Genomic DNA, 14,254 nt, shown 5'->3' with positions numbered 1-14,254 from the left:
CATATATAGGTTTAGTTTTTGCATCCATTCAGCCAGTCTCTATCTTTTGGTTGTTACATATAACCCATTTACATTTAAAGTAATTATTCATATATATGTTCCTATTGACATTTTCTTAATTGCTTTGGGTTTGTTTTTGTAGGTTTTTTCTTTCTCTTGTGTTTTCTGGGTATGTAAAGTCCCTTTAGTATTTGTTACAAGGCTGGCTTTTGGTGCTAAATTCTGTTAACTTTTTCTTGTCTGTAAGGTTTTTTATTTCTCCTTCAATTTTGAATGAGATCTTTGCTGGGTATAATAATCTTGGTTGTAGATTTTTTTTTTCTTTCAGTACTTTAAATATATCCTGCCATTTCCTTCTGACTTGCAGAGTTTCTGCTAGAAGATCTGCTGTTAATCATATGGGTTTTCCCTTGTATGTTGCTTGCTCATTTTCCCTTGCTGCTTTTAATATTCTTTCTTCATGTTTAACATCTGTGAGCTTGATTAATATGTGTCTCAATGTGTTTCTCTTTGGGTTTGTCCTGTAAAGGACTCTCTACACTTCTTGAATTTGATTGACTATTTCCTTTCCCATGTTGGGGGAGTTTTCAACTATAATTTCTTCAAAATTTTTCTCACTATCTTTCTTTTTTTCTTCTTCCTCTGGGATCCCTACAACTTGAATGTTTGTGCATTTAATATTGTCCCAAAGGTCTCTGAGGCTATCCTCAATTCTTTTCATTCTTTTACCTTTATTCTGGTCTTCAGCAGTTATTTCCACCATTCTATCTTCCAGCTCACTTATCCGTTCTTCTGACTCAATTATTCTGCTATTGTTTCCTTCTAGAGTATTTTTAATTTTGGTAATTGTGTTATTCATCTCTGTTTGCTTATTCTTTATTTCTTCTATGTCCTTGGTCATTGCATTAACTGTGTTAAATGTTTCTTGCCTTTTCTTCATGCTATTTTCATGTCTTCAGAGCATCTTTACTATCATTATTCTGAATTCTGTTTCAGGTAGATTGCTTATTTCCTCTTTGTTTATTTGGTAGTGTGCATTTCTACTTTGTTCTTTCATTTGTGCTCTATTTCTCTGTCTTTTCTGTTCTTCTAACTTGTTCCACTTGAGGTCTGCTTTTCCCAGCCTTTGGGGTTTTATTCCTTCTTCCTTTTGGCTTTTGCCCTTGGAGGAAAAGATTGGTTGAGTGGTTTGTGTTGACTTTTTGTTAGGGGTGACTTGTGCCTGTGTTCTAGTGGGAGGAGACCAAATAGATCAAGCAGGTAATTAAAGAAATAATGGGAAATACACCCACACTTCCACACACACAGTTATAACCAAAGTGTTCTAAAGAAAAGAGTACAGTAGATTGACTTGGTGAACAAGGAGAACCAAAAATGATATAGACCAATTAAAGGCAGAGCTAACTAACACTCAGTCTGGAAACTGAGCCTGAGCAGAGTGTCAACTGGGGAGTAGAGCAAAGAGAGTACAACAATTTAACTTACATGGTTAAAAAAGAAAGAGAGAAGGAAAAAAGGGAGGAAAAAAGACAGAAAAAAGGAGAAGGGAGAGAAAAGAGAAAAGGAAGGGGTGGAAGAAAAGGTTAAAAAAAAGAGACAAAAGAAAAAATAGAAAAGCAAAGATAAATAGATGTATGTGAAAAGATTTATATATATTCAGGAATAGCTATAGCTGGTAAATAACTGTAAGAAAAGCAGTCAAATATATCAAAAACAAAATCAGAAAAATCACCCCCCCCCCCAAAAAAAAATAGGTGAAGAAAAATAATCTTAAAAAGAATTTGCTTTTTAACCGGAAAAGCAAAGAGGAAAACTCCATAGCACCACATAAAGCTAATGTGAAGGCAGAAATATATAGGGAGAATAAAGAAGTGTGATTTTTATGGGGAAAAAAAAAAAGGTTTCAAGGTCCTGGTTCTTCTTGGTTGTGGAGTCTGTCCCCATGGAAGGGGTTGGATTAGTGTCCTGTGATGTTTCCCTGGTTGGAGGAGCTTGTGTCTGTGTTAAGGTTGATAGAGCTTGTCTCTTTGAAGGGCAGTGCAGTGTCCAGTAGAAGGTTTTGGGGTGTCTATGGGTTTAGTATGTCTTTAAGCAGTCCTTCTGGCTTTGGCAGTGTTGCTGCTGCTGCTGCTAAGTTGCTTCAGTCATGTCCGACTCTGTGCGACCCCATAGACGGCAGCCCACCAGGCTCCCCGTCCCTGGGATTCTCCAGGCAAGAACACTGGAGTGGGTCGCCATTTCCTTCTCCAATGCATGAAAGTGAAAAGTGAAAGTGAAGTCGCTCAGTCGTATCCGACTCTTAGCGACCCCATGGACTGCAGCCTACCAGGCTCCTCCGTTTTAGACATGTCTATTTCCACAGCTGCGTTGATGTGGCCCTCTCAGCCTCCAGCCCCCTACTTGTCCCTGGAATCTTTGCCAGTGCTTCTGTTCCCTGGTCCCGCCCTGCACTGCAAGCCAAAGCTTGCTAGGAAGGGGCTTCTGTGGATCTTTTCTCAGCTCCCTGACCCTGTTCTCTGCATCATGGAGACTTGTGTGGGCTTCTCTCACCCCTCTGAGCTCACCCTCTATGCTGTGGGGCTTATGTGTACTTGTGTTGGCTGCCGGGGCCCGTCTTTTATGTCGTGGGTCTTGTATACACTTGTGTCGGCTCACCAGCCTGCTCTCTATGTCCCAAGGCTTGTGTGTCCTTCTTTTGGCTCCCCAGGCCCACCCTTTGTGCTACAGGGCTCCTGTGGGCCTCTCTCAGTTCCCCAAGCCAGTCATTTTGTTGTTGCCAGTGTTCATGAGCTTCTTATGGGCTGAGAAGTGCAGCTATCTCTGTTTTCTGCCTTCTAAGTCCTGCTTAGCCTGGCTATCTGAGATTCCACAGGTCCCCTTTGGGCCTCCCTGTGAGGGAGCTTCCCAGTGCATAGGAACTCTTCCTGCTTCATGACTCCCTCCCTTGGGGTACAAGCTCCCATCCAGATGTTCTCCATCTTTTCTCTTTTTATGTCTCTATCCTCTCTCCTACCTTATTCCAGGGAGCTTATCCTCTCCCTGTGGAGGCCTGGGGTTTTCTGCTGTTGCCTAAATGTGGCTTTATTGCAGTTATTCTGTATCTTGATGAGTTTTTGATGTATTTGTGGGGAGGCTGGTGATCTCCCTGTCTTATTCCTCTACCATCTTCTTCTGCCATCCTATAATTAGGCTTCTATACATTTTGAAATGCATAGAAATATTGAGACGCTATGTTGTGAAACAGGAACTAACATAGTATTGTAGGTCAATTATATTTAAAAGCAAACAAACAAAAAAACTCATAGGAAAAAAGATCAAATTTGTGGTTTTCATAAGTAGCAAGTAGAAGAAGGGAGAGTTGGATGAAAGCAGCAAAAGGTATAAACTCAGAGTTGTAAGACTAAGTGCTAGAGATGTAGTACCTGACATGATAAATATAATTAACACTGCTATATGTTACACATGAAAATTGTTAAGAGACTAAATCCTGAGTTGTGATCACAAGAAAAAAGGTTTTCTACTTAATTTTGTACTTGTATGAGATGGTGGTTATTTACTAAACTTGTTTTGATAATCACTTCATGTTGTTGTTCAGTTGCTCAGTTGTGTCTGACTCTTTGAGACCCCCATGAACAGCAGCAAGCCAGATTTCCCTGTTCTTCACCTTCTCCTGGAGCTTCACGATATATGTCAAATCATTATGCTGTACACTTTAAACTTATATAGTGCTACATGTCAATGTATCTCAATAAAACTCAAAGGAAAAAAGATAAGTAGATCCAGATACCAGGAAGAACTCATTGAGACACCTAAAGACTGCTGTGAAGCCGGAATTGGGGTGGGAAGGTGTCAAGATGTCCATGCTTGGTACCAAGTACCAGTCCAAAGTTGACTCTAGCTGATCTCAGGTGGGTTTTTCCTGATATCTTTCCTGCCAATTAGACAAAGCAATGTTTATGAGAACAATAACCTCTAATTGGAATGTGAAAGTGTTTTATTTGAACTAAACTAGGGATAAAGGACTTCCCCCAGTGGCTCAGAGGTAAAGAATCCACCTGCAGTGCAGGAGCCACAGGAGATGTGAGTTTGATCCCTGGGTCAGGAAGATCCCCTGGAGGAGGGCATGGCAACCCACTGCAGTATTCTTGCCTGGAGAATCCCATGGACAGAGGAGCCTGGCAGGCTACAGTCCATAGGGTCACAGAATTGGATAGGATTGAAGTGACTTAGCACACACATATGTCTAAGGACAAAAGCCTGGGAGATGCAGATTCAAGAAACACTTGAATTTTGCTGTGTAGACTACAGAATAGGGGAATTTTATATAGGCAAAATTACATTAGTTAATTGTCAAAAATTAGGATTGGAGCTGGCAAGAAAGAAAGGTGACTGTTAAGCAAAGATTGGTTGGGATTTGAAATTTTTGCACAGTTGCAAGGAGAGTCCTTGAAACCACAAGTCTGCAGCTTGCAGCTGCTAACAGATATGGTTTTGAGTATGGCTGGTGATGCTCTTGTGTTTGATACAGTTCAGAAAATTCAAGTTCTCAGTGATGCAGGAACATGTTTAAAACCACAGCCACCTGGCTGCATTTTGGATGCCTGGACCACAGTTACTTCATTTTGATTTTTAAATGCCTTCTGTACTTTAATGTTGAAAGCAGATGAATAATCTGTTTTTTTTTTTAATTTTTATTATTTAAATTATGAAAATATGATAACACATTTGTAAGAGTTTTGGAAAATACAGAACAAGGTTACATATAGTTCCACTATTACAATTATTTTTGAATAGATAAATTAAGATTTTTAGTTGGAATTTCAATATCAAACTCTCAAAGATTAATAGAATGAATAAACACAGAGGTAGAAAGCTATAGCTGACCTGAAAAGCTCTATGAACCAATTCAACATAATTAAGATTTACACAATTTACACAGAAGTAAGAAACAAATTCTATTCAAGTTCCCATAGACTATAAACTAGGAGACACTGGAGCATATCCAGGGACATAAGACCAAGAGCAAAAATTTGGTGTTCTAAAGATATTCAAATCATATATAGCCTGTTCTCTTATCACTGTGGAATACTGTTAGAAATCAATATCAGAAGATATTTGAAGATAACCCACATATTTTCAAGTGCAATGTGACATTAAGCAAGATCTTTGACTTAGCCATTGAAAGATTCAATAAAGTTGGAAGACTGAAAAAACACAGAGAATGATTGGAAAGAAGAAATAATTTGAATGATAAATTAATATCAAAATGAGAAACTAATTTCAAAGATACTTTAAAAATCCCATGTATTTGGAAATTAAATGTTCACTTTTAAATGATGGGTGTATCTAAGAAATCATAATAAGGAAAGAGAAAATATTTATAATAGAACAAAAATGAAAAGAGAATTTACCAGAATTTGTTGCATGCAGATGCTCAATGCAATTGAATACAATGTGGAGTTCTTGCATAAGGTATGAAAACAAATAATGAACACTAGCATAAAATTTTGTGAAATTTGAACAAAATCTGTACTTTAGTTAATAATACTGTATCACAAGTTAATTTCCTGTTTGTTTGTTTGTTTGTTTAGACTTAGTATTTCTTTATATTTTCAGAATTGGATTAGAAGTTTCAAGCCACATTCAAAATTTTTTTAATCAGTAAGATAATAAACTTTCTAGACTTTTAGCAGTAATACTAGATGCCAAAATACATGAAACTATATCAAAGTTTTGAGTCAATATAAATTATAAATCAAGCATTCTATGCATACAAAGTCAAACAAGTGGAATCAAAGTGTCATAAGATTTTAGCATTTTAGCTTTTCTACTACACTTGATAAAAGCTGAAAAAGAACAATGAAAACAAAACAAAAAAGATGGAGAAATTGGAAAACACAAAGTAAATGAAATAGTAGCACTGAATATGAAAGAGAAAAAATGAAACATGATAAAGTAAAAGATCATCATAAGATCTAGTCTCTCTCTCTTTTTTTTTAATGACGGCTCATTAGAAACATAACAGGAGCTTTGGAGAAAAAAGCAATAATAGCTGAGCATTTGTATTCTTGAAAAATTCCCAGATAATCCTGTTATGCATCTGAATTTTAAAACATGATTACAGGTTTTTCTAGTAAATGGTAGTATTAGTGATATGAAGTGAAGTTGCTCAGTCATGTCTGACTCTTTGTGACCCCATGGACTATAGCCTACCAGGCTCCTCCGTCCATGGGATTTTCCGGGCTAGAGTACTGGAGTGGGTTGCCATTTCCTTCTCCAGGGGATCTTCCCGACCCAGGGATTGAACCCAGGTCTCCTGCACTGTAGGCAGACTCTTTACCATCTGAGCCACCAGGGAAGCCCCTAGTATTAGTGATATAGCATTCTATTATTACTGTTGACCAATCATGATAGAATAGTATTAAGCAAATTATAGTTACATAATCATACTACTAAAAGAAGTCTATCAGTTTTCACAATCAATAGCCAGACAAAAAAGAAAAGATAATTACACTTGCAAGCCATAATGGAAACATGACTAACCTAAAAATATAAATAGTTACGTGCAATTTAGGGTGTTAAGTAGAGTGATGTGGTAAGTGGAAGTGTATACATGCACATTTTCTCATCTGCCGAGTGGGTGGTGCATTTAATTCATTTACAGTTAAGGTAATTATCAATATGAAAGTGAAGAGGAACTAAAAAGCCTCTTGATAAAGGTGAAAGAAGAGAGTGAAAAAGTTGCCTTAAAACTCAACATTCAGAAAACGAAGATCATGGCATCTGGTCCCATCACTTCATGGGAAATAGATGGGGAAACAGTGGAAACAGTGTCAGACTTTATTTTTGGGGGCTCCAAAATCACTGCAGATGGTGACTGCAGCCATGAAATTAAAAGGTGCTTACTCCTCAGAAGGAAAGTTATGACCAACCTAGACAGCATATTCAAAAGCAGAGACATTACTTTGCCAACAAAGGTCCATCTAGTCAAGGCTATGGTTTTTCCAGTAGTCATGTATGGATGTGAGAGTTGGACTGTGAAGAAAGCTGAGCACCGAAGAATTGATGCTTTTGAACTGTGGTGTTGAAGAAGACTTGAGAGTCCCTTGGACTGCAAGGAGATCCAACCAGTCCATTCGGAAGGAGATCAGCCCTGGGATTTCTTTGGAAGGAATGATGCTAAAGCTGAAACTCCAGTCCTTTGGCCACCTCATGCGAAGAGTTGACTCATTGGAAAAGACTCTGATGCTGGGAGGGATTGGTGGCAGAAGGAGAAGGGGACGACAGAGGATGAAATGGCTGGATGGCATCACTGACTCGATAGACGTGAGTCTGAGTGAACTCCGGGAGTTGGTGATGATGGACAGGGAGGCCTGCCGTGCTGCAATTCATGGGGTTGCAAAGAGTCAGACACGACTGAGCAACTCAACTGAACTGATGACCATATTATCATTTCTGAATTGTTTGGGGTTTATTTTGTGTCGGTCTTTTCCTTCTCCCGTGTTTCCTGCTTAGAAAAATTCTTTTAGTGTTGTAAAGCTGGTTTGGTGGTGTTGAATCTCTTAATTTTTGCTTGTCTGGAAAGCTTTTGATTTCTCCATCAAATTTAAATGAGAGTCTTGCTGAGTAGAGTATTCTTGGTTTGGGGTTCTTCCCTTTCACCATTTTAAGTATATTGTGCCATTCCCTTCTGACTTGTAGGGTTTCTATTGAGAAATCAGCTGATAACCTTATGGGAGTTCCCTTTTATGTTATGTGTTGTTTTTCCCTGTTGCTTTGAATATTTTATCTTTACATTTTCACCATTTTGATTACTATGTGTTTTAATAAACCTCCTTGGGTTTATCCGGCCTGAGACTCTCAGCACTTCCTGAACTTGGTTAAATATTTCTTTTCATTGTTGGAAAAACTTCAGCCATCATTTCTTCAAATATTTTTTTGGGTCATTTTCTCTCTCTTCTTCTTCTTTTCTTCCTTTATAATGTGAATTCTGGTGTTTTTAATGTTGTCCCAGAAATCTCTTAGGTTGTCTTCATTTTTTTTTTTTAATCCTTTTTTCTATATTCTATTCTATGGCAGTGATTTCCACCATTCAGTCCTCCAGGTCACTTAGCCATTCTTACGCCTCAATCATTCTGCTATTGATTCCTTCTAGTGTATTGTTCATCTCTGTTTGTTTGTTCCTTAGTTCTTCTAGATCTTTGGCAAACATTTCATGCATCTTCTCCATTCTCTTTCTGAGATCCTGGATAATCTTCACTATCATTATTTTGAATTCTATTTCTGGAAGGTTTCTTATCTCCACTTCATTTAGTTGTCTTTCTGGAGTTTCTTGTCCCTTCATCTGGAACATAACTCTCTGCTTTTCCACCATAAATAAGTTTCTGTAATGTGATCTTGGTTCTAGCTTCTCTGGGATTGTGGTTCTTCTTGCTTCTTCTGTCTGCCTGCTGGTGAATGATGCTAAGAGGCTTGTGTAAGCTTCCTGATGGGAGGAACTAGGTAGGAAAAACTTTCTCTGGTGGGTAGGACCTTGCTCAGAAATCTTTAATCCAATTATCTGCTTATGAATGGGGTTGTGCTCCCTCCCTGTTAGTTGTATGGCCTTAGGTGACCCAGTCCTGGGTCTACAGGCTAAATGATAGGGTTAGTGGTGACCTTCAAGAGACTTACACCAAGGAGCATCTCCCAGGACTGCTGCTGCCAATACCCTATCCTGCAGGGAGCCACTGTTGACCCATGGCTCCACAGGAGATCAATATTAGCAGGTAGGTTTGATTCAGCCTCCTGTGGAGTCACCATTCCCTTCTTCTGGTCTTGGTGCATGCAAGATCATGCTGGTGCCCTCCCAGAGAGGAGTCTCTGTTTCCCCAGTCCTGTGAAAGTTCTATGATCAAATCCTGCTGGCTTTCAAGGTCAGATTCCCTGGGGATTCCAAGTATCTTTGCCAGATCCCCAGGATGGGAAGTCTGACTTGGGGCTCAGAACCTTAACAAGAGTGGAAGAACTTCTTTGGTATAATTGTCCTTCAGTTTGTGAGTCGCCCAACCACCAGGTATGGGATTTGATTTTATTGTGATTGTGTCCCTCCTATTGTCTCATGGAGGGTTCTTCTTTGTCTTTGGAAGTGAGATATCTTTTTATGGTGGTTTCCAGCATACTCCTGTCAATGGTTGTTTAATCACTAGTTGTGACTTTGGCGCTCTTGCAGGAAGATATGAGGGCATGTCTTTCTACTCTGCCATCTTGATCCAGAAGGTATAATCTATGTTTGATACTACCCTCGTGGCTCAGACGGTAAAGCGTCTGCCTGTAATGTGGGAGACCCAGGTTCGATCCCTGGGTCGGGAAGATCCCCTGGAGAAGGAAATGGCAACCCACTCCAATATTCTTGCCTGGAGAATTCTGTGGATTGAGGAGCCTGGTAGGCTATAGCCCACAGGGTTGCAAAGAGTTGGACACGACTGAGGGACTTCACTTCAAGAGACAGGGGACAATTATCAGTTCAGTTCAGTTGCTCAGCTGTGTCTGACTGTTTGCAACCCCATGGACTGCAGCACGCCAGGCCTCCCTGTCCATCACCAATTCCTGGAGTTTACCCAAACTCATGTCCATTAAGTCGGTGATGCCATCCAACCATCTTCTCCTCTGTTGTCCCCTTCTCCTCCTGTCTTCAATCTTTCCCAGCATCAGGGTCTTTTCAAATGAGTCAGCTCTTCACATCAGGTGGCCAAAGTATTGGAGTTTCAGCCTCAATATCAGTCCTTCCAGTGAACAGCCAAGACTGATCTCCTTTAGGATGGACTGGTTAGATCTCCTTGCAGTCCAAGGGACTCTCAAGAGTCTTCTCCAACACCAATATCCATATATGACTACTGGGAAAAACCATAACCTTGACGAGACGGACCTTTGTTGGCAAAGCAATGTCTCTGCTTTTTAATATGCTGTCTAGGTTGGTCATAACTTTCCTTCCAAGGAGTAAGCGTCTTTTAATTTCACAGCTGCTGCTGCTGCTGCTGCTGCTGCTGCTGCTAAGTCGCGGCAGTCCTGTCCAACTCTGTGCGACCCCAGAGACGGCAGCCCAACAGGCTCCCCTGTCCCTGGGATTCTCCAGGCAAGAACACTGGAGTGGGTTGATATTTCCTTCTCCAATGCATAAAAGTGAAAAGTGAAAGTGAAATCACTCAGTCGTGTCTGACTCTTAACGACCCCATGGACTATAGCCTACCAAACTCCTCCGTCCATGGGATTTTCCAGGCAAGAGTACTGGAGTGGGGTGCCATTGCCTTCTCCGTTCACAGCTGCAGTCACCATCTATTTTTGATACTACATAAGAGACAGGAGACAATTATAGTTACAGTAATATTCAAGCCAAATCAAATTTAAGGTAGAATTTTACCACATACCTGCATATGTGAAAAATTCTTTCATCAACACTGATAGCTTATGGTGAATGATGTTGGATTTACGATCTCTGAAGAAGATAGCTTCAAGACCAGGAACCAGGCTTGATCACTCCAGAGTTTTTGTGTAGCAGAGTTTTATTAAAGTAAGAAAAGGGACAGAGAAAGCTTCTGACACAGACATCAGAAGGGGAATGAGAGTGCCCCCCTTGCTAGTGTTAGCAAAGGAGTTATATACTTTTTAAATTAGTTATTACAATAAATCAAAAGAATGTCTCAAGGTTGCAACAATTTTATGAGATCCACTTCCACAATTTGCATTTTAGGATAACAGGAATAGAACTTAACAATAGAAAGATCCTACCAGACCCACTCCAATAATTTACATTCTAAGATATCAGGCTTAGTCAGAAGGTTTTCAGGAAGGAGAAACTGTTCTCAAGCAGGATACATTGTTGTTATATAATCCCTAGTACAGAGTTTAAACTGGGTTGTTTGTTGTGTAATCATCAGTTCTGGGCTTAAAAGGAAAAAAAAAAAAGTTTTATGTGACTAAGACTAAGGAATGTAGAGGGGGTTGGGGTGGGGGAAGCGATTGTCCTTTACTCCTCCTTGAGAATTCTAGACCCCTATCTCCTGCCTGAGAACCCCAGACCCCTTTTTCCTCCTTGGGGAACTTGGACTACTTATCAACCTACCTAGGAATCGACTCTCTCAACAGTGTTAACCAGTTACTAGAAACTAACACAAAGCTGTAAATCAACTACATTGCAATTTTAAAAATTAGCCAATTATATACACTTGTAGGAATTTTTTCACATTTGAGATGCTTTTATTTTCCAATTGTCAGGTGAGTGTATGCTTCTCGATTCTTGCCTCGTCACAACAATGATTTGGAACAATGGACATTAAAGCCCTTAGTGTGTCACAGCTCTCAGGTCTTGAACAAACTGTGTCATAGCTCTTAGACAAATCAGTGTTACAGCTTTATTTTATTTAGAAGATAGCAGGAGAATCCATCCTTGAAAAAGAGAAGAGAATAGAGGAGTGCGCCAGTGGGTGTGCCGGGTTGGAGGTGGGGGTGGGGAGGGGAGGGGTAGAGAGAGAGAGAAAGAGCATACACACGCAGGAGAGAGAGAGCTAGAGAGCACTTGGCTCCTCCTTTTATGTTTTCTTCCCCCTGGGCCTGCCCTATGCAAATTGGGCTCAGCCAGGAGTGCTGTTCTACCTGAAGTCCTCACTCCGGTCCTCGAACCATTCTTTGACCTTCCTTTGTTCTATTTTTTCGGGCTTTTCCCTTCCTTGTCTTTTAGCCACTGCCATTTTGGACTCCTTTTCCCTATTCTAACTATCTAACACAATCATTAGATCATTTTAAAGTAAGGCACTGGAAAGAGCACAGTCTTTGAATTCACAGATTATATTTTGCTTACTAATGTGTGTGTGTGGTTAGTCACTCAGTCGTGTCCGACTCTTTGTGATCACATAAACTATAGCCTGCCAGGCTCCTCTGTCCATGGGGATTCTCCAGGCAAGAATACTGGAGTGGGTTGCCATGTCTTCCCAACCCAGGGATAGAACCCAGGTCTCCTGCATTGCAGGTGGATTCTTTACCATCTGAACCACCAGGGAAGCTCAGACAAGTTTTACCAAGTTCTTACCAATCTTTTGTAAGTCACAATTTTCTTAGCTGTAAAAGTAGACTATAGTATCATTTTGTAGGAATAAGATTACATAAGGTATTATTTAGAAGTTTTTGTTCTAGTACATAAGTCATATCTAACTCTTTGCAACCCCATGGCTTGTATCCTGCCAGGCTCCCCTGTCCATGGGACTTCCCAGGCAAGAATTCTGAGGTGGGTTGCCATTTTCTTCTCCAGGGATTTTCCCAGACCAGGGATTGAACCCACGTCTCCTGCACTGGTAAGCAGATTCTTTACCACTGAGTCACCTGAGAAGTCCATTATTTAGATACTTTGTGTTTAATCAGATAACAGTGCCTGACAATTAGTAAATACTAAGTGTTACTTAATATTATTATGACATAAGTAAAGGATTTTCAATGCTTGGGACATAGTAGTCCCTAAAAAATATGTTAAAGATTAGTAGGAGGTAATGCTGCTGTTATTTCAATAATATTGAATACTATATCTTCTTTACAATGAGAGATAGACTGTAAAGAAGGCAGAATGACAAAAAATTGACGCCTTCGAACTGTGGTGCTGACGACTCCTGAAAGTCTCTTGGACAGCAAGGAGATCAAACCAGTCAATCTTGAGGGAAATCAACGCTCGTTGGAAGGACTGATGCTGAAGTTGAAGCTCCAGTATTTGGTCATCTGATGTGGACAGCCGACTCATTGGAAAAGTCCCTGATGCTGGGAAAGATTGAGGTTAGAAGGAGAAGAGGGCATCAGAGGATGAGGTGGCTGGATGGAATCCCCAGTGCAGTGGACATGAACTTGAGCAAACTTTGGGAGATGGTGAGGGACAGGGAGGCCTGGCTTGCTGCAGTCCATGGGGTCACAAAGAATTGGACATGACTGGGCAACTGAAAAACAATAAAAACAATGTTGCTGTTATTTCAATACTATATCTTTTAAGAAATAACATACAACACTTTGTGAAAGTTTGGGGATTCTTTTTTGAAAGCAGAAGAAAGAGAATTTCAGATTATTTTAATTCTGATAAGTACAGTGTATAATATCTGAAACATTTATACAATTGTGAATTTCTGCACCAACCCCAGATCTACTGAATTGGAATCTCCAAGGGTGGAGTCTGGCTTGCTATATTTTAAATCAGCTCCTTGGATGATTTTTACACTCACTAAAGTATGAGAAATGCTAATTTACAACATACTCAAATGCCAATCCACAGGATTTGCACCTCTTATGAAGGACTTGGCACTGGTTGGACTGAGAACTTCACACATTTTTACTTTCTCATAAGGGTCAGAATTCAGTTCCCATGTTGGATCTATAGATTCTCTCCCAAACAAGTTTTCTTCTTTGTATCTGCAGATTCAGATCAGACTACAGATTCATTTAATTAAAAGAAAACACGAGGTTACAGTGTGTTAGCTTGTATGCAAGATTTTTATTTTGATACATTTTCAGAAAAATTTTGGAGTTGTCATTCAAGTTTTAATAGCTTCAGAAGCATTAAACATCAAAAGATTTTTTTCAAATCATGTTCCCATTTGATACTAATCTTTTTTTTCTTTTTTTGGAGTCAGACTGCATGCCAGAGTAGAAAATCAGCATATAGTAGTCTTTAGGATTCAGATTTTTAAAATTCAGAGCTTTGTTACTTTCTCCCTGAGAGGTAAAGTGAAAATGCATTCTCAGCAGCAGCCATTTCATACAGGGTTTGCGCAATGTGATATCAGTCTGGAGACAGCATTCACAGGCTCCAACCAATGCTATCTGACCCAGATCCAAGTGTGAAAGCCTTCTCTTCCAACCACTTAACCACTTCATATTCCTCTGACACAGCCTCAAAAGAACTACAATGTAAAAACTCTATTTTCAATACTTAATGTGTCTATAGTGATAACACGAATAGTGAAACCCACCACCCACACACTCACATATATTCTGCCAAATCCCAAGACAGTCTGTCTTCCCAATACAAACTTTTCAGATGTTCAGAGGTTTCATGGTGATTATACAACAATTAAACCTGAAAACTGCTCCTGTTCTTTGCTGTATACTCCTTGAACTTTCCCTCTTCATCCAGAATAACAAGGCATTTATAGGGTCTTAAAATCCACTTTGAGATTTCTCTGTGTGTGGAAGAGCAAGACTTGGAATTAGTGATATTATAAGTCCCCCTTTATAAATTGAAATA

This window comes from Bos javanicus, chromosome 15 (genome assembly GCF_032452875.1).
Source record: "Bos javanicus breed banteng chromosome 15, ARS-OSU_banteng_1.0, whole genome shotgun sequence".
In the NCBI taxonomy this organism is placed as follows: Eukaryota; Metazoa; Chordata; class Mammalia; order Artiodactyla; family Bovidae; genus Bos; species Bos javanicus.
The sequence above is the reverse complement of the archived record's forward strand: the minus strand, read 5'-3'. Positions refer to the sequence as shown.